This window comes from Miniopterus natalensis, chromosome 2 (assembly GCF_054644295.1).
Source record: "Miniopterus natalensis isolate mMinNat1 chromosome 2, mMinNat1.hap1, whole genome shotgun sequence".
NCBI lineage: Eukaryota > Metazoa > Chordata > Mammalia > Chiroptera > Miniopteridae > Miniopterus > Miniopterus natalensis.
This window is the reverse complement of record NC_142082.1, coordinates 16,807,760-16,829,388: the sequence shown is the minus strand read 5'-3', so window position 1 is coordinate 16,829,388 and position 21,629 is coordinate 16,807,760. Positions and strand designations below refer to the sequence as shown.

Sequence of the window (21,629 nt, the reverse complement as noted above, 5' to 3'; positions counted from 1 at the left end):
CAGGGGAAAAGATCATGGAGTTGGTCAAGAGTAGCAGTTCTAACCTGAAGGCAAAGGAAAGTAGACCTGGATGCAGAAAGAAAAAGCCAGCTTGACCTAAGCTTGGAAGGAAATAGTTTCCAGAGTGGGACTGAGGACAGCTCATGGGTCTGAAGGAGGCAGGGAAAGGGCGGCCTCTGTCCATTAACCTGAAACCTGACAGTGAGACAAGACCTAGCTCATGCCCCTCGCTCATGCGTTCTGATAGATTCCCCATAATTGTGGGGTCCACAGTCGATGGGATGGACTGCAGTGGGGAAGACATCCAAAGCAGGAGAGATAGTGACTGAGACCCAGAATGCAAGGCCTCTGCCCCTGGACATCACTCTTCCTGCTTATCCCTGAAAGGCAGGGGTGAAAACCTAGAGACCAGTGACAATGGGAATCTTAGCTCTGGAAAAACGTCAGTTGAAACTTTAGTTTCTTTAAAAATAGAAAAATCTAGCAATCTAGCCTTCCCTCCCTGCCCTGGGCAGTTTTCCTCATTTACATTGCTCTGTTGGCTGCATTCGAAATTATCTCAGCAAAGCAGAGAAATGTGTCATCCATATGAACTGGATTTAGAGGGGAAAACTTCGTGGAATGGTTGGCGTTTGAACTACAACCTGATAGAGGGAGACAGAAGAGAATATGTCTGAAGATCAAATAAAAGGCCTCAACAGTGTGGAATACATTTTCTTGGACTGTGACTAACAGACAGGTCATGTAAGGCATCCCAAGGCAGGCTCAGCATACTGAGCCCCGACTACGCTGTGATGGAGGAGGTAGGTCCCTGCTGTCCCAGGAGTGGGAAAAGGTATCTACTGAAGTTAGAGGGAAAGGGTCACTTGGGAAAAGAACAGTGGACTAGGGGTCCTGATTTCTACTCCTGGTTATTTTATTAATTTGCTACGTGTCTGGGCACGTGTCTGGGGTTGATACTCTGGGCCTCTACTTCTTTATCAATAAAATTAAGGACTGAACTAAGTAAGCTAGTTTCTTTAGGTTCAAAAGACCCATGATTCTAAGAAGCATAGGCTTCCTTATATCTATAAATGCCTATGTACCTCTATGACTAGGCATCTATGTATTCTCCTGGAGATTAGGGGGAATGGTGCTTCGTTTGAGGAACTGTGTAGGAGTCACATGTTTACTCAGCAAATATTTATTGTGAGCCTACTATGTGCCAGGCACTGTCTTAGGGACTGGAGATATAGTGGTGAACAAAACAGACAGAACATGCCTGCACTCATTGAGTTTAGAGTGTGACAGAGGGGGACAGAGTGTAAATAAAGAAGACACGATCTATAGTATACCACAAGGTGACGAATGTGTGCATGGGATGGCGTCTGGAATTGAAGAAGGCTCTGTATGGTAAATGGCAAGCAGAGGATTCAGCAAAAAGCAAGCACCTTAGAACAGAACCAAAGCAAACTTTTCTGTGCACCTTCCATTTAACTGATGGCCTCTGTTCTAACTTCCACATTTCTAAGAATGGGCACATTTTTGTCATATGCATCCTGACATGTCCTTGTGGCAACAGTCACAGTCACCAGGCAGTTGTCTGTGGTTTGCCTGGTGCTGTGACTTCCAGAGAAACACCTTGTCAGAGGCCATTGGGGACCTGGCTTGGACCCGGCAGCCCTTGTTGACTGCAAACGGCTTTTATTTCCCCTTGGCTGGCATTTCTCTCTTTATATTCTTTTCTGTTTTTTTTGGCCTGAAGTGATAATTTAATGAATATTGTTCAATAGTTCTTTTTCACCACCTGGGTTTTTTTCTTTTTAAATTAATGATTTCACAGAATTTTTTTTTTTTAACTAGGTAAATGCCAGGCTTTAAAACAAACTCTGCTTTGCAGGTCCATTTTCTAGGTTGATCTCATTAGCAGGTCTAGATAAGGTGTAATATTTGTGTCAAAGAAAGGAAGTCAGCATGCTCCAGTATCTTAAGAAAATTACATTTTCTGAAAGCAAGTGGCCTCTGTCTAATCTCCATACCACTTTTTTTTCTAGACAGCCAAACACAAATTGGCTGATCCCTTGAAAAAAAAAAATCTCAAAGGTTACAGAAGGAGGTTAGAGTTTAAGTAAAATAAAACCACCTGAGAAACAATCACCCAAGGAAGCAGTGATCTGAATAGCTAGAAAATATATGAACAAGCCATCTAGACTCAAATAGGAGGTCTAAAGGTCAATATTTAGAAATACATAACTTCTTGGGTAAAAGTCAAAGCTCAGATTCCAAGCCCAATTGCTTTATGCTGTTACGATTCGTTACGGACTTGGTGGGGAGTAAAGGGGGAGGGCGCCGATGAAGACCAAAACTTCCTTGGAAGGAAACCGGTGCCACAGAGAGTGAGGGGCAAAGAGAACAGATAAAGCGGTGATGGTTGGCCGTGGATTTTCCAGTGTTGATTTTTAAGATGCCTGCTGGCTGAGTCAGAGTAGAGAGTGACAGCGAGCGACTCGATGGGGTGCAGGGTGGCCTCGCGAGCAGAGACAAACAAGACGCACAAAGAGGAACAGGCCCTAGAACAGATGTGAGCGGCTGCGACAGCCCCGTGCCGCCCAGCTGGGCCCTGGCGCCCGTCAGGAACCTGCTCTGCGTGGTGGAGGGAGGAGGCCTTTGGTCTCTGTAGCCGTTGGCGTCTTTTCTTCCCTGCGCTCCTAGGAACTTTCCCGGAGGCCTGTGTCACCGTGAGTGCCACATCAAACATTGATGAGCACTTCGACTAACACCAGTGAATTGCAGTGGTAACAGCAGTAGCTGTAACGTTAATGGCAGTACTTATATTGTACCCGCTGCTGTCCGGTCACTGTTCTAATTACACAGATTAACGCATTTAATCCTACAGCCGCACCGTGGGGTTCGTAGAATTTTTATCCCCATTTTTCAGATGAGCAAGCCTGAGCCACAGGGTAATTAAGTGACTTACTCAGGGGCACCCGACAAGATTCACAGCTGGAAGAGGAAACTTAGGGTCATAGGAGCGTCTAACCTGCGCCTTCCAGGCTGTTCGTTCAGTTTCCAACCACGGGAGTTTATGTTTTGGGGGATGGGTATCGAAGACAAGCTGCAAAACTGAGGTGGCGTCCAGAGCACTGTCCTGTCACACGCCTGCCCTTGCCCACTCTAACACCACGCATGTCTCTAGGGTCACATGGCCACATCGGGACGGGAAATACCAGGGCCTGGAGAAATGGTTTGCGAGGGTAGGCTGACCAGGAGAGCTGAAGTGGAGGCATGGGGACCCCAAGGACAAGCAGAAAACCAGGGCTATTGGATGACAAAGAAACACCACTTCAAAAGTGTTTACAGTTCTGAGAGAACGGAAATCTAATGCTATTCATATGGAGATCACCTATTTCTAAGCACCAAATCAGGATACATAGTTTGAAACCAAGTGTAAAAATGGAGCAAAATATTCACAGATAGAATGGTGACTATCCCCCAAATTCATTGACATACCAGACACTGAGGCTGTTTGCAAGCCACCTATTGAATATTTGACTGCATCCAGCTGAGGCACCAGGTCCTGTAAAGGTGTCTGTGGACACGTGTCGGTGTGGAATCTTACAAAACCAAAGGCTCTGCGGCTACCTAAACAAACAGACAGACAAACAAATAAACAGCAGTTGTTGAGAACTGCCGGACAGACGAGAACATGGCTATTACACAGAGGACTTTTTTTTGCTCTCAGACATTGTTTGACATCATATATTCAATAATCCCCACTGTGTCTCTACGTATATATGGAGAGAGCAAACACCCCCCCCCCAAACTTGCCTTGCCTTGTATTTGTGGCACAGGTCTCTCTGGCTTTCGGGAAACTTCAGAGGGTTCTTTAATTAATTACAACAGAACAATAATCCTGACCCAACTCCCTCCCCTACAGCTGCCCAAGGCGTCCGCAAGCTGGACACTTTCTGGATAGCTTTGTCTTCCGATAATGAGACACTTCAGAAGCATGTCCCCTTCTGACATGGAGAAGAGCCAGGGGAAATTCCCTTCAGAACCTCTGCCGTAAGTGCTTCCATTTCCTGAAACAGGAACAGGAGGCCACAGAAATGAACTCGAACAGGAGGCACTGTGGCGACATTTGTCACAATGTATTATGATCATTTATTGTGATTTTGTTCGCCTACAAGGGACTTGGTTTTAGCCAGCACTTCACAGAATATAAGGCACACAATAGGCACGCCCTACATTTTTACTGTAAGGGATGAAAGAGTTCATTGTTTGTGACACGAAGAAGGAACTTTAAGCTCAAATGAAACAAACACACACACACACCAAGGTACAAAACCAAAATAAACTGTTTACGTTGTTGATTATAAAGAAAATCAATTGACTAAACTCAAGAATTTCCACAGTTATAAGAATACTTCTTTTTGCAGTCTCTTCCCTTCCAGTCACCTCGCACACAAAAATCTGGCTAATAGCTTTTACATTTTCTTTTACTTAAATAAAATATTTCTTCCAGGAAATCTGCACTATGACTCTTGTCTCTTAGGGACAGTAAACGTTCAATGGGTGCTTGCTTACCAAGGACAGGCAATCCCTGTAAAAAAGGCATTGTTATTTAACCCAACAGATGAGAAACTAGGTTTAAGGGAACTACAACTTATCACACAGATATTAAGGGGCAAGGTTGTGATTCAGACCCAAGGCCTTGCTTTCATCATTACAAATGACCCCCTTACCAGTTTCATAACCTTGCCTTTTTAATCCCAGAGAATAAATTGAGCACAGGTCTCCAGAAAGCCAGAGAGACCTGTGCTTAGGGAACTGGGAAGGGGACCAGCTGAGGAGTCATCAAGAGCAAGAACACTGTCTAGAAGGAAGTCAACCTTAATAGGAAACATAGCAGACAATGAGACCTCAAGGCTCATTTATGGAAATGCCAAGAAGTAATTTTTAGGAAGAGTGAATTTTAAACCTAGCCATAAGGTTAATGATATTGGGATCAGAGATGGGACCTTGGAGGGAAAATCTCTTAATTTTACACCATCAGTAAAGCTTTCTATGAAACCCCCATCCTCCAGTGGGGGCCTCAGGAAATTCTTTTCCCTGTGGCACCTCAAGAACTCCACTTCCACCGATAACAGTGGGACTGAGTTGAAATTGCATCTCAGGACTTGCTGACTGAAGAGGCACCCCAGACTAGAACATGAATTCTGGAGTCAATAGAACTAGATCTGAATTCTGCCTCTGCTGCTCAGGTGACCTTGGGCAATTCATGCATTTTCTTCACTCAGTGTCCTGATGTACACAGTTGAGATGATAAAATCTATTCCAAAGGAGTGAGAGAAAACTAATATGAAAAAACATAAGCAAAATACAACAATTCTGCATACAACTACTGGCATGTAGTAGGTGCTCAACAAATGATAACTATCAACCAAAACCACGTAATCCCCATTCCTTTCCTTTTCCATTACCTCTCACTTGTCATCTGGATTGAACATCCACCTGAGGCTGCACAATCCCCGCCCAGACCCTGACCATGTCCCTCTGTTTCTGTACACTGTAGGCCCAGGAAGACTCAAAGAAGCCCCAGCCATGGAAACTCCTCACTTCCATTCCTTGGGCTCAGGGAATTACACATCGGCCAGTTTGGTGTGCTTTTTATAGATGATTTTTGAAAGCTTCTCTCTTTGAACACACGGAAGTCAGGAAATGCAAAATTAAAGTTCCCAGAGTAACCATAACTCACTCACAATGCACATCAAGGCATAAATTTCACTGGAAGCACTATAACATAAAACACTGAGCTTACCAGTGTGGGAGAAGTTAAGACCGTTACTGAAGTCATAAATTTGAATTTCCTGACTTGGTTGCATTTTCATTGTCACCCATGATACTGCATTAACATAGCATTCACACTGGAAATTGCAACATAATTCAGAGGCTGTTGTGCCTGTGGCTGAGGTAGTTTTTGCTACAGGGATCTCTCCTCGAACATTCACAAGGATTTCAAGAAAAGAACCCTGAGAAGAAATATTAATTTCCTGGGGAATGCAACTAAATCCACTCAGTATAAAGGGAGTTAACTACATTTGTTTTCTAGCAATCTCTGGAAGCAAGTAACCTCTTTCCTTTCAATTGCTTCATCCCTGAGAGAAATGAGCTTACCCAATCCCAGCCATTATCTGAATCTTTCACCTGGGTTCTGATGGCGTATGGGCCCTGTCTCCTCACTTGGGATGGGAAAGGTGGAATAGATGGGGGCCAAGTAGATCAGTGCACACAAGTTGATAATTTGTGCATTTATAGTGGAAATCAATCCAACATTCCTGCAAGATGTAGAAATCAGAGTGAGGACTACATCCACTGGTCCTCATGATTCATGATATTTGGTAGAGACCCATAGAATTGAAGGACTAGAGCAAGTCATTGCCTCAGTTCAAGCTCTTCTTCTGCCTGGGCCTGGGTGCCTTCTAAAAGGGGGTTTAATGATAACACTTTACCTTCATAGAGGGAGGAGACCACAGGAACTCTTATGATCCTACCCACTTTGTGATCAAATATTCTTGGATTGTAACGTCTAATCTTAACATCTTTTTTTGCACAATTATATTCTCCTTGTCTCAGAGAGGGCACATGCCTCCTGCACAAAGAGGCTTCTTATTTCTGTCTGGAAAGGAGCCCTTATGAGGACTATAAGCAATCAAAACTCAACAGCATGCTCACTAAATCCTCATGTACTTTCCTCATCTCTCATTCTTCCTTCTTGGGTTATTATAAGATTTAAACAAAAGTGTATATAAAGTGCCTGACACTTTGTAGAGGCTCAATAAATGTGAATTTTATTTAAGTTGCCTCCCTCAGTTACATAGTCCATTTTTACCTGGATGGAACATTCTCTTGCTCTCTTCTGTGTCCTCTCTTCCCCATACAGAGCGTGGACAGAGGATTGCCATACCACACCTTGGGCTTCCTCTGCTCAGAGTACAAGCTTAGAGGACTTTGAGACTCTAACTTGGTAACAGTGACTTCAGCCCCTTTTAGACATTTCCTCTTTCATTGCAATAAACAGAACACAAAATCCAATCAGGATGTACTTTTGGTCTTCCTTGCTCTGTACTCCATGAGGAGTGTCCCCTTGTTTTTCATAGTCCCCTCCATGGCTATCACACATCTGTGCTTTTCATGAAATAAATAGATGTGACAATTGAATGCTGGTCTTTTCTCCAGGTTACATCTGTCTGAGGACTGGGGCTGCTAAGTACATTATGAAGTCAAGGAGAGTTCAATCCCTGATATCTCATTCATCACACATCCTGCACATGACCAAGCTCTGCAGTTCTTCCTCTGCAGTGTTTCTCTGGTCCACCCCCCTTCTTCCTATTTCCACTGCTCTGCCCTGAGACTGGCCATAAGAGACTTGCACTTGGACTTTGCCCAATCTCCTTACATACAATGTTGTGACTCAAATGCTCTTATTTAAGCTTCCTTTTTCTTGGTCTTGATACAACTCTTTTTCAGAAGCTGGAAGAGGCTCTTTATTTCTCCTCATGTCAAATCCTGACTCCTAATCAAGTTCTGTGAGGCTCTTCACTAGGGGTGGTCTCCTCCTCAAGGACTGGGAATTCTTGAAGCTAGAGGAAACAAGGTTAAGGGGTGATCTAATAGTCATCTTCAAACACTTAGGTACTTCTTATGTGAAGGATATGTTTTCACTCAGAAGACATAAGAAGAAGAAAGTTTAAATAATTATAAGAATAACTTTGGTTGGAACAAAAGACTCTAGATCTAGCTTATGTCCTACCATCTCCACAGGGTTTTCTTAAATGTCCAGCTCTCTCCATGAAAACTTTTGTTCTTTTAATCTCATAGCCTTTTTCAGCACCATTTAGTTGAAATTAGTGTGTCACTTGGCTTTATGACAGCTCTTATATTGTTTCTTTGCACACTACCTATCTTGTTCTATATGTATGTCGCACCTCTTCCAGGCATGTTATAATTTTTTGTCTTATGACCAAGCATTTGAACTGCTGCTGACTCCCATCATTTCTTTCCATTGAATTCTGTTACTTGCCCATTTGTCCTTACACCTCTGTGACTTTTTATTCCTCCACCTATACCTTAAAAAGCTCATGTTCCTCAAGTGTCCTCTTATTAGTCTAAATTATTTCCTGATTATGTAAGGAAAGTTCAAATTTTAAGGCTGTGAGATCCTTGGGAATTTGTGGATTATTACAGATCATCTAGAGAACTGCACATACAAACAAAACTTGGCTTCTCCAAAGTCAGGAAAAAGACTCCCTGGGGTGAATGCATCCCAGGAAGTAAACATTTGTTCTGACCAATTTCCAAGTTATCTCATTCAAACTTCAGGCTGTTGATTTCCAAACCTGTCTCTTTCTTCCAGACCTCTCCCTTGTGCTTTAAACACTCAAATCAGTTGACCTACAGAAATACGGTGCTTGACCACTGTTTATAATTAGTAAAGTGTTTTTCTTATATTAATTTAAGGTTATTTACTGCATTTTCCATATCTTAGCACTGTTTCTATACCTTAGGCCACAGAGAACTGATCTAACCCATCTCTCACATGAGAGCCCTTCCCTTACATGAAGACAACTATGACAAACCCAGCTGCTTCGCTCTCTCTTCTTAAAATGAGTGTCCCCCAAACCCTCAACTTTCTCTGAATGAATAATGACTTGTCAGTGTCCCTCTTAAAATCAGGACCTACAGCTAATCCCAATATTCCAGGTTGGCTTGACAGTGTGAAGTACAGTGTGACTCTGTCATCTCTTGTATTAGACGTGTCTTAAAATCACTCTGGTTTTTACCACATCACTCATATCGAAATGTCAACTAAGACTCCAAAGTCTTTTCACAATTATTGCTATTAAAACACATTTCTCACATCTTATATTTCTATAGTACAATTCTTTAAAAATTATCCAAATTTATCTTGGTGATTTCAACCTAGTCTTCCAACAGCCAGAGTCATTTTGGGGTTTTTATTCAGTCATCCAAGTTCGTGCCCAAGCCCTGTGACATGCAGGTAGAAATACCTTTTATTTTGATACTGATTCATTGATCTCTCTGTACTAGCAATGAGCTCCTCCAACTATATGCTACAGTTAAAACCAATTTGTCAACAGACATATAATGAAAGAATTTTTCAAATAGCTGGAGGGAAAACAGGAATACTGGAGGCAAAAAGTCTCTTGTCAGTCAAGAATTTCTTTCTAAAAAAAGAACCCTCCCAGCTTGTTCTTAGTGTTATTCTAGTAACACTGCTTCATGTATACTCAACCATTCCTAGAATTTAGCAAGAGATCTATTACAAACTTACCAAACAATAGATTTCAGAAATTACCTTCCCACAACTTTTGACGATTCTAAAATTATTTGTCCATCTGTCAGTCTTCTGGTCCCATTCTTCTCATTTCCATGAATTGTCAAAACGGTGGTCAGTGGTTTTAAAATCCTATCTGCAAACATTAGGAAAGGCTTGTTGAATTGTGCCCAAGACCTCCCAATATATTTCTTTTTGCCTTTCTGTGAACTTATCATTATTTCAAAAAATATTTTTAAAGACATCCCCTTTAAAAAGGTCTCTCAGTATCCTAGAATATAATGTATCTGGACCTAAAGACTTAGATGTACAAGAGACTTCGCTTTGGGTGATGGGCACACGATGCAGCGTGCAGATGATATTTTGTTGAATTGTACACTTGAAACCTGTATCGTTTCGTTAACCAATGTCACCCCAATAAACTCAATAAAAAAAGTTAGATGCCTTTTAAAGTAGCTCACCTATCTTGGGCTTCAGTTTCATGTTTCCATGTTCGTTTTATTCTTTCCAGCTTGAAGACAACTTTATTACAGAAGAGTAAACCCTGTGGAAGGAGAACAGCTCAGTCTGCTCTCCATTCTCCATGCATCATGCCTACTCGTCCCATGTTTGCTTTATCTGTTCATCACTAATTCCTGGCTGTGGCATTTTCCAATAACCTTTCCCTCCCCCTGGCTTATCCTTTTCATTCTGTTCTTACCCAGTTCCATGTCATTCCTTTGTATTTGTTCTTGACCATGTGCTCTTCCCTCTGCCTTTGATCTGCTTACTATAAAAACCTGACTTCATCTGAGACCTTTTGGGTGCCAAGTACACTGTGACATGCTTTTCGGGGGCTGTGTGACCTGCTACACCAACATTAGTATCATGGAGAAAATGGTTTCTCTTTTATTACCGTTTTAGTAACTCTTATGTAAGGGTTTTCTTTTTATCTTTTGAGCTTCAATTTTTTATATACTAGAAAACTGCTCTGGCTTAAATGGGGAAAGAGGAGATTTTTAACATTTTGAGTGGGCCAAGATTTAAGACCTTGTGGAAATCGTATTTGTTCCCCTGAAACTCCAAACTGCTCTATCTAGACCCTCTTAGAGTCCTCTCCCTCCAAATTAAACTTTTTCTTGTGGATGTACTTCTGGCTTCATCATTCTCTCTCATTAGGGGCCTGTGAAGCCCAGCTGGGACTCTTCGAAATGATTTTCACTTGGAGTTGGGTGTAACCTGTTAGAAACGATCCATTACCCCTTCCCTCAGCCCCACATGGAATATTCGAGAGACGTCTTTCTTAGCCAGACTTCTCCTGCTATGATTCCTGTTTTAGAGTGATTTCTCCCAAACATTCAAATGAAATCATTTAGTTCCATCCATGTCCCAGATGAGATGCCAAATTCCTTGCAAAGCATACTAAGGAGAGTGTTAATGGAGTTTCTGATAGGCCTTTATCTGAACTCCTTGAGAGCTTGAAACCAGAAAAGTACAGATTAACACGTAGCAAGAAAATACATTCAGACAAATATAATCCCATCTGTACCTGCCAAAAGCTTCACTCCACTTTACCAACATCCTTGTAATAACATTGTTAAAGGGTCCTGACACTTCTTAGATAAGCATTTCATTCAGCTCTCCGTCTCCTTTCAGGAGGAAACAGGAAAATTCCAAATACAGTCAACTCGGTTATCAAGGTCTTATCCAGTTTGTGAAGTATCCAGGCCCTTTGTTTCTCTTCCCCTCCCTCTGACTACCTACATTTGGGATGTATTAGTTCCACTCTGTACCACCACTTCAGGGCACTTCGAGAGGAAAGAGGCCTAGGTTGCCAGAAATACTTTTATTTTACTTTTTATTAGCATGCCTAATAAGGAGATGGGTGAGTGAGGTCTTTGGAACCATTGAGCAAAATGAAGCTTGATGGTTCCAAGTATATTTGACTTAGAAACTCTTAGTTCCAAGATCTCCTTTTTTTTGGTTAATCCTCCCCGAAGATATTTTTTCCATTGATTTTTTTAGAGAGAGTGGAAGGGAGAGAGGGAGGGAGGGAGGGAGATAGAAGCATAGATATGAGAGAGACGCACGCATCCCAACCAGGGCCAGGGATCGAACCCGCAACCTGGGTAGGTGTTCTTGACTGGGAATCAAATCTACGACCTTTCAGTGGGAGGGCCGACACTCCAACCACTGAGCAATACCAGCTAGGGCAAGATCTCCTGACTTAGCAACAAGAATAGCTACCCTGATAGGGCCTTCTTCCAGCAGAAATTGTTAGAGATTTATTTTTCTTTCTCTGCTGAACCATTTTCTTGGTCAGAAAATATAAAGTATTCATAGTGAAGCAAAATTAGTTATAATAAGTAAACTGTGCCATTGATCTCTACAATCCTCAAAAACGTTGAGATGCCTCCATTAGAACAACCGGCAAATTTCCATCAATCTCTTACCTCTTTCTAATGGAGGGGGAAAAGAGATAAATGAAAAAAAGAAGTTTATTAAATCTGATTCTCTCCCCACCCCCACAGTTTTGTGTGATTATGTGACTGTTCTCTAGTTTTTATGTAGTAGAAGGGATTTGACCTGCATGTGGTTTAAATGGACTTCAGAGGGTTGTGAGAGCCAGGGAGTCTGACTGTGTCTTTCACTGTTTCTTTACAGAAAATGTGTTTAGGTTTCCAAAGAAGTGATTCACAGACAAACTTTGGAACACAATTTGTTTATAATGTGGAGCCTACCTAGGCCCTTGGACTTCCCTTCCTGCAGCAAGCTCTGCTAACAGAGAATCTAGGGCTTGAACAGTCCCAGTAGAACTGACTCTGAAATGTTTTAAAGAGAAGTTAGAAATTGATTTAGGCAGTTAGACTGAGCATACGAGCTAGGACATTGCTAGAAGTTGCGTTACTTCCTATGACACCTGGGACTTAGTTACTTTAAGTACATAAATCAGCCTTCTGAGAAATATTATTCAGTTTCCTGAGCTTAGTTTAAGCTGAATTACAAGTGACCCTATAGAATTATTTTATTCCCCTTTAGCCTGAATTCCTGTGCAAAGGATTAAAAAACCACGATGTCTGTTTTTATTGGCGTGTTTTCTCTCACCCCACCCCTTTTTAATAACTTCGGCTCCTTAAATCTACATTCTACACGGCATTTTATAGAAATTTGCCAAACATGTAAATGCCCAAAGTGAACTAGGCCTTCACTATTTCTACAACAACTGGTGCACATACAGAAGATGTGATGGTCCTTCGGGTACCAATAATTTCCCAGGACATAAAAACAAGAACCAGTGCTTTTGCCAGATCTCCCAGTGCTTTATGACATCACCAGGCATTTTGTGACACCATCACTTTAACATACAGGCTTTGGCCCTAGACTAGAGGCAAAGGAATATGTTTATTGATGGAGGCAGTGGAGGAAAGACTGGAGGTTGGAAAGGAAAGACTCCAAAGTCGCCTGGAGAAATTATACTGAAGAAAAACAAGATCCAGACATATCTGAAAGGGAGCAGAGGGGGAGGGCAAGGAGAGTTGAGGATTAGACAATACAGAGCTGCAATCACACAATTTTGAAAATCTCAATCAAATACCAGTGCTTTGTAGTGTTTTTTTCTTCTTCTTTCTCTCTCATTTTAAATAACAAGATAAACATGAAAGTTTCTGATGGTCACTCTCTCAGGTTCTAAAGGAAGCAATAAAGGAGAGGTGTTAGCAGGAAAATGTCATCATACAAAACTGAACCGAATTTGCTTCATTCCCAATGAGCCCCCTTCCCCTCCCGCATTAGTTCTGGATTCACTTTTCCTGGAGTTAGGAGCAGTAATTCTTTCATTTCAGAATTTCTGGTCACTGGGGGTGCTCTGTGACCCTCACCAACATGAGTGAGATTTTCTCTTCATTTCAAACTAAAAGTTGGAAGTCTATTAGAAAAAAATTTCAAGAATGTATAAATTGCCATGTACATAGAGCAACTGTAAGAAAATAATTTATAAATTGTTAGCTAATTTTAGTTTTTTAATACGCAGTGCAAATTAAACATGGCTGATAACCCCTGAAGGGTATCTGTGCTGTGGAACCTTCCCCACAACACAGTCAAGACTGAGATGAATGTTTAACCAGGTTTTCCTCCCCTCCTTTTTCAAAACCAGAAGGCAGGTTACAGTTAGTGTTGCATCCAAATTTCATAGAAACGTCGGTTTCTCTCATCACGTTTTAGACATTGTTCTGGATTATGCTATAATCTGATCCTTAGAGCTGCTGCCACATGGAGAGAACTCTGGACTACAGAGACTGGGCATCCCACTATTGTGGTATTTCTCAGACTTTGTGTAATAAAGAAGGAACCTCAAATTCCCTGAGTCCAACTCAGATTTCTGCCATCCCATGAGTCCAAAAATGAAAACAAGTAATACAATAGTATGTATGAGAAAAGATGAAAACCCCAATCACCAGAGCCTCCATATACAACCAATGCTCATTCACATATCCCCTTAAACTCACGTTATTGAGAGAACCCAACAGTTTCTTCAGTTCTTGAGCCTCAGAGAAATCCATATTTCCTGCATGCAGATGGCAGATGTGGAGGTCTCTATTCCCCTTGGGTGTGCACAAACTCCTCTGACTGACTTATCGCTCAGGGAGCCAGGTTTCTAGGTGGAGTATCAGTGAACAGAAGGAGAAAACAATGTAAATCCTTTGCAGCCATGCTACGAGGATTGCAGTCCCATCGCCTTTTCTCCCCTGTAATTTAAGTGAACTAGAAAGAGAAAAGCAGAGAAATGCAGTAAAATGATGATAAGGTCTCTCATCTTGGTAGACTACCTTCAGGGAATAATGAAATTTACACTGGAGACTTTTACGACGCACAATTTCCATTTGGGCAAATCTTTATGCTCCTTGGAACAACTTTAGTTTATGGTTTCTTTGGAGTTTGTTTTTTAACCACTTTTTGGAGGAGTGCAGTGCTGGTCTAACAGCAACATTAGAAAGCCCTGGAAAATACATAAAGTCTGAGAATGATGACAGTTAGAGATGGAGGAGACCCATGATATCATCCCTCGGGCCCAGGGGCATCAGTGGAGGATTCTTTCCTAGAATGGGTTTTCTGATTCCCTATCCTGTTGACTTCCAAATGGCTCCAGGAATGACGTTTCCACCACCTCCTTTACCACATATTTCCCCAAACTCATAATTCTTGCTGTCATAATTTTTCAGGGTGTTTAGTCCAAATGTTCCCTTTCTGAAAAATGACAACTGCTCTCCTCCACTCAAAGTTGTGTCCACCTACTAGAATGAACACCTCACTCTTTTGAAGCTGTAACCATTTTTTATTTTTTACTAGAACTCTTCTCTGATTCTTTCTCTCTCCAGAAGCCACTGTACCTAAAGATGGGGTAGGGAACACGTACCTGGAATCTTGGCAATTTGGCAAATGGAGTTTTAGCTTGATCGAGCTGTTCTGTCTCAGAATTATAACACCAGCATTTCAGGGATCACAGTGTCAGGCTGATACCTTCTTTCAGTGTCAAGTATGGAGTGTGCACTGCACATTGGCACCCCAAGGCTTGTGCAGTGCATAACCTCAACAAACTACACAGTCCTAAAATAAACAACCTTCCCTCATGTTCATTAGTGCCCAACTTAGCTTGCATGTGAATGTATGTTGGTGTGCCTGTACATGTTGGTATTATAATTATAAAATTCTTAGGTATATTTTTCTCATGTGGGTCCTAATAGAGTACAGGCTGAGAGCCATGAGAAAATCATAAACTCATGTTTTCCAGACTCTTTATTTAACAGATAGCTAGAAAAGTGAAAAGTTATGAGCCTAGAGGTAACTTACCCAGAAAACAAAATCAGAAAAGAACCAAGATATACCCCTGCTCCAGCTCAGTTCTTATTCTAATAACCCACTTACTATGCCATAGAGAGTGTCTTTCCTTTTCTCTGGACCTGTTTTTCCAACTCTGAAATAGCCAGATAAGAAGTGGCAAACTGGTATACGCAGAGTGACTTTTCCAGCAATGTTTACTTTTTTAAAAAGTCAGTAGATATTTTAATGTAATAATCTGGATTTTTAAACTCTAATGGATGTGGCTTGGTTGCCTTCTCACATATATTCCTCCACCTCCAACTTCTTGCCCCATGGCCCCTGCTTTCTACTCTGAAGATGTGTAACTCTGGGCTCCTGGGTCCACCAGCTCCTCCTCTCTGAGCTAGTTTTTCATTACTTGCTACTGAAAGCACCCCAAATCACTGGCTACATTTGATGGACGAGAGATCTGGTCACCCTTAGCCAAAATTCCCTCATGGCAACAATGAGCTGGAGCCCCTATTGGCTGCTCCCTTTCAATGGGCCCTGCACCCTCCAAGCTTAGCCCACTTCTTTCATGTGGACACATGTTTGCCCACTGTAGGGATTTTAGCCTGTGACCCTTAGGTAAATGTTGCGTGTCACAGTATTTGATATACTTTATGGATGCATCACAACTGGATGTGGCCTTGGGTGGACATATTTTAATTCAATTGTCTATTCAATTAGGTCAAATAGCAAGTTTTAAGTGATATGACCAGGCTGTGCTTCAAACTGACCAGACAAGTGGTTTTGGCATCATGTGAATGCTGCCTCAGTAGAGCTCTGCTGAACTTCGCATGGAAATATGTGCCAAATTATATGCAAATTTGTATTTTTCATGGGAGCTGAGAGCTTTGGCACTTAATTTTGATTTTTTTTTATAGCTAAGTATGTAGCGTTGGCCAAGTTCTGCATGTTTAATCCTTTTAATCATTCAACATAAATCATGCTCTCAGCCCCTTAATCATTCTTGTTATTCTTCTTTGAACTTCCTCCAGTTTCCTTACATCCTTCATTGCATTAAAAAAAGAGTTTTTTAACAGGCCTGTTTCACTTCCAAGAATCCATTCTGGGATGGAAACAGTGGGGGTTTAGAAGATCTGATGCCATGAGAAACTCCAAGGGAAATGCAAGGTGTGGTCCTTGGAAAGTTACAGGCATTCACAGGGACTGAAAAGACACCTGACCCACTTGTCTGTCGCATCTGACCCAGAAAGACTTCCAATCCTTTTTCTCTGAAGTAAAACAGGGAAGGATTTATATGATGACCCTTGGTTACAGATTCCACATTCTTTTCTGGTGTATTTATTTATTAAAAATCTATTATGTGAACAAGAGTTGTTGCTCTTCCCATGTTGAGTCTAGAGAGGGAAACAGATAGTAGGAGAAATCCACTTGTCACATCTCGTAGAATCAGAGATCGATCTGCCATCTGTCAACTGTTTCCTCTTTAATCTGGTTATAGTGGTGATAGAGAGCAGTATCTCAGAGAAGCTCATGGGAAAAAAGACCCCGGAGGAAGTGAAAAAAAGAGAAGCTGATGGAGTATCAACATATATCCACCTTTTCTTGTATCTACTTTTCTTTCTCTCTACAGGTCCTTCTCAGCCTCCAACTAGAATCCAAGCTCAACAGTAACTGTGTCTTGCTCCTCAGTCTACTCCCAGATCTAGAATGGTGCCTGCCACAGAATCAGGGCTCAACAAGTGTTTGTAGACTGAGTGAATGATCACCACCTGCCTATCACTTCATATTTTGATACGGATCTTTGATATTTCTTAATTTTATGCAAATCATTATGCAAAACATCTTCAAGACAATTATTAAAGCCTCCCTTACTCTCCAATATATCTCCCAAGTTGGACTGGGGGCCAAAGATCTGACAGAGAAGTTTAGAGCCACCATTGCTCAAGGCTATTTAGTCCAACTGATGCATGGACACCCTTTATCAGCCATGTTGCCATTTATTATTCACCTTTGCTTGAATACCTCTAGAAACAGAGAGCTCATTTTCTCCCAGTTGTCCTTGTACAGCTATGACCATTGGAATGCTCTTGCTTGAATTTAGCTATTATCCCCCCCACCCCCATAGCCTCCATTCATTGTCTTGGTTGTCAAAAGCAAATTAATCTTTCTTTCTACTCAGCAATCCTTTAGGTATTTTGAGACATTAACACATCCCTCCTAAACTTTCTCTTCAGTATATTAAATGTCCCTTGTTCCTTTCTACACCTAGAAACATATATCAGAAATTCCAGCTTAGGAATCTTGCATGTGTTCACCCTGAGAATTCAAATGTGAACAGCAGGAATGAACCAGCAGGGTGTCCATTTATGGGAAGGACTAAAGAACTTCACATGGAAACCAATCAGTAACTACCTAACCAACCACAAATCATTCTATAAGAGCCATGAGTCAGCCTGAGAAAGGAGGAATGCTGAGGGGTATGGCCTCAGCTGGTTCCCTGGTTCTAGCTTGGAACTTGTGCCCACTTGGGGAGAAGGAATACTGAGAATCGAAGGCCAAGTCCACAAAAAAATTTTTGGTTAACAGGAAATACAAGGTGACATTTGGGTGATATTGTACACCGCATGAGATGGCGATTATAACATATTACATTAGACCAGACAAGACAACATGAGCTCTACAGCAAGGCAGGAGTGAGGATGGAGACAAGGTGGAGAAAACACGGTCAGAGGGGGCAGGTGATGTTTAAGGAGAGACAGTGTGCTTGATGGCAGCTCAGAGGAGAGGGTTCTGCACTGGGCACATGTGGGGTATCCTTGGGTAGGATTTAAAGAGGACTGGAGTTCTTATACATCTGCTAAGGGAGATGTTGTTTTGTTACTATTATTCCCCCAGCATCAGGAAATATGATTATAAGTAATAATGGTAACTATTATTTCTATCTTTTAAATCTGTTGTTGGCCAGGCCCCGTGTTAACACTGGGGTAACTCCTTTAATCTTCATAATCTGTGAAATGGGTACAATCTTTATTCTCATTTAACAGATAAGAAAATTCAGACTTAGAGAAACCCTCTTATCTGAAATTACACCTCTAGTAAGTGGCAGAGCTGTGAAACAAAGCTACTTTTATCTAACTTCTAAGCCTGGCATCTGAAATGATATAAAATTCTGCATTTTGGTATCCTCTCCTTGTATCACAGTCCAGACTTCAATAGTGCATTATTTACATTTGAGTTGAGTATGTTTGATGCCTTAACTAGTGCTTTTTTTAAAAAAAAGCTGAATCTAAGTATATATAGCACATCAAACAAGAAACTTATGCAGGGAAGTGAAGCAAGTTGATTTCTGCAGGAACTGTTCTTATCAGTGGTGACTATAGGGTCATCTCTCCCCTGTCACTGAGCTAAGAGTAAGTGACCATTGGTCTTCACCTCAGATAAGTCCTTCCAGCTGCAGAACTAGCGCTTCAAAAAGCACTGTGTCTCTGAATCAGACTCCTCCACTCGGTTTCAGGTCAGTAATAATGAGCACAACAGTGAACACCCTCCCACATCGCGGGTGTCCATCAGCATCTTCTACGTCCCTCGACACTCCTGTGATGGAGAACTGTTCACTCTGCTCCAGTGAAACCTAAATCATCTCATCAGTAACTCTGGGGCATCCTGCTTTATAAAACCCTTTTATGAGACCATAAAACACCTTACCTCCCTCCCTTGGAGAAGTAGGCCTCAGGAATGAGAGCAAACTGTTTGCACTGGGCTGAACAAGTTGAGCAAATTATGTCTCCTAGCTAGAGCACTTCCAACTTCCTTATTGGATGAAACGCATTTAGCAAAAGAAAACAGTGTTTTAATTGCATGCTCCTCTTTACAGGGCGCAGATCTTTTAAGAGCCGCATTGTAAGCCAGGAGCGGGCTCCAGTGTAGAGAGCAGAGTGTTCTAGACATGCTGGTACTTTATGTGACCAAGAACATAGACATTAGCAGCCTGGTGGTACTTCACTGTTAATGATCTTCGAAGTTAACAAGGTTTGCAAAAGCTTCTCAGCATTATCATTACTATTTATATCAATAACATTAGTGATCTTCCTATTCTTCCGAGACTTAGCACTACTAATTGGCATCAATATAAACAGAGGTATTAATGCTATCAGGCAATGCAAGCAGAGCCAGCTCTGGCAGCTTTGTGGGTTTAATATGGAAATGTTTGCTATCTAATGAGGACACAAAATGTTAATCTGCAGAACAAATTGTATTTATAGAGAAACTAATTATCATATGCAAATGTGACACACATCACTTGCAAAATTCTTGTTGCTGCCGGGCTGGCTCCCTGACCTTTCTGAAATGCAGCACTTTGGAGCGGTAGCTAATGGCTCCATGCAATGAGGCTGATGACTTTCATTTTCATACAGAAATGAGCTAAATGGGACCAACTCTGGCTCTGAATAAACACAGCAGAGCCATCACTTCTGTGGCCACCCCCCCCACCCCCCGCTCTATTGATTTCTCATCCTTTCCTTTAAAACTCAGAATTTTTCTGCAGTTTTTGCTACATCTGCAAAGCCAGATATTAGATGATCAGAGTACAGGATGTTTTAACCCTATTAATAAAAGAATGAAGACATTCATATGAATGCAGTCCTATTGGGTGAAGGCTATTTTGATATTATTTTCGTAATTATTGTTTTATCTTCTTTATTGAATAAGAAACTAAGGATATGTAACAGATTGTTAAATCTAGTGAATGTGGTGTTAACTTCTTTTCTTGGCATTCTTCTCTTTCAAATAGATATGTTCTCCAGTTTGAAGCCTCATAGACGCGGAAAATTCTGGATCTTAAATGACCTTAGAGATCATCCAGTAAGTTCAAATATTTCATTTAGAGATGAAGAAAGGATAGCTCAGAGAAGTCAAGCAACATGCCCAAAATCACACAGTGAGTTGCTAGATGATACTAGAAGTCAGGTGCTCTTTCTGTGTGCTTAAAAATGAAAAAATAAATCATTTCTATTCTAGCATTGCTAAATTTAGAATTATGTGAATACTTAACAGCTTTTATAACTTCATATGAAGATGCCAGGTTATGTAAACTAATGACTGGAGTAAAGTCCCCACTATACTCAGAGCTCCCACCATGCTCGAAGGGAATGGATTATACGTCGTGTATATATCACAGGGGCAAAACTTTTGGGACCCATCTTAGAATTCTGTCTCTCTCAAGTGGAGAGCAGAGAGGTACAGTTTGAACAGGTGTCAGAAGATGTACACTGAATCATAAAAGACAAATAGAGGTAAACATCTGAAGTGATTAATTTTGTAATTTTCCTGAAATTATATTTCCATAAGAGGCCTGTGTTCTCAAGATATAATTTTATTTATTTATGTACAATTTAGATTGGACATAGAGGAAAAAAGAGGAATGAAATGGAAAGTTTACCAAGGGTACAAAACTTTAAAAAACAAACAGCTCTTTTAGAATGAATGAATGAAAAACGAAGAGCCCTAGATGGGACCTTAGAAGACAAGATATTCAATCTACCTGGGCCTCTGTGTTTTCATTTGAAAATAAGATGACTATATGCAGTAGGTGAGAAGCAAAAAGGAGTAATTTTTCTAACCTATGGTAACTTCTTACAAAGTAAGGAAAGAAAGAGTAGAATCCTTGGCTATAAAAATAGGTTAAATGTTGGAACCAGCCATTGAATAAAGAAGAACTAAATGGCTAACAGGCTTATTAAAATACTCAAATTAATTTTTAATTAAAGAACAATGACAATAGCTAACAATGAAAATATCTCTTAACTATGTGCAGGCACCGTTCCACTTCCATTACATAGGTCACTTCATGTAACATGCAACCCTACAGGGGAGGTCCTATGTTGGGGTCCATTAGATAGGCACAGAGTGGTTAGTCGCCAAAGGTTACAAAGTAGCAAGTGGCAGGGCCCCAGTTCCACCCAGGTAGTCTGGCTGTGCTCCAGCCCTGCTGCGTTCCTACCTCAAAGGCACACTGAGAAGTCAACATTGGTTTGGCAGGACTTGTTAAAATACCTAGTGTCGATGAGGGCAGCGGAGAATGGGCACTCTCCTATACTGCTGATGAAATGGAAACAAACAAATCTCTGCAGAGGTTTCAACAGCATGTATCTAAAACCTCTTAAAAAGTACATAGTCTTTAATGTAGCATTTATTTCATGTTTTTTCTTATTTCATGAAGGCTGTATGTATGTATATATAAATAATTAGCTCTAGGAATCTATCAAGATACTCATAATAGCAAAAAAATGAAATAAAAGCAATTTTATAAAATGGAAGCAACAAAGCAGAGATTACATCAATTATGTTGCATTCATTGAATGGAATACTATGCAACTATTATGGCCACATTTTGTATTTTAGGATGTTAACCTGCACTGTATATTAGGAATCAAAAGCAGGTTACATGATGTCTGAAGTGATTACTTATACAATTTTGTTGAAATTA

At 41.1% G+C, this 21,629-nt stretch overlaps 1 long non-coding RNA gene across 1 annotated transcript in view; it reads left to right on the top strand.

Moving 5' to 3' along the window:
• The window catches only part of LOC148093638 (uncharacterized), a 170,052-nt gene extending 150,042 nt beyond the window's left edge, over positions 1 to 20,010 (top strand). The window contains exon 3 of the long non-coding RNA XR_015713977.1: positions 19,935 to 20,010. This is a non-coding gene — a long non-coding RNA (uncharacterized LOC148093638). The remainder of the gene's footprint in view (positions 1 to 19,934) is intronic.
• Positions 20,011 to 21,629: the final 1,619 nt, after the last annotated feature.